Consider the following 217-nt stretch of genomic DNA (forward strand, 5'->3'; position numbering starts at 1 on the left):
ATTCACCCAGTAATTAAATGAGGAAATTTTCCTTTGCAAGTGTATTTTAAATCACATAAATCAATTAAAAGGAGGTATTTGTACCTCTTTTGTATTACCTTGGTATTGAACTAAAGGTCCCAGAGATATAAAATAAAGCAAAACAAACATTGCCATATTACAGGTTCTATAAGCTAGGTGGGTTGATGAGAATATAATGTGCTTGCTTATTTGTTTT

The sequence above is a fragment of the Mus pahari genome, chromosome 1 (genome assembly GCF_900095145.1).
Source record: "Mus pahari chromosome 1, PAHARI_EIJ_v1.1, whole genome shotgun sequence".
NCBI lineage: Eukaryota > Metazoa > Chordata > Mammalia > Rodentia > Muridae > Mus > Mus pahari.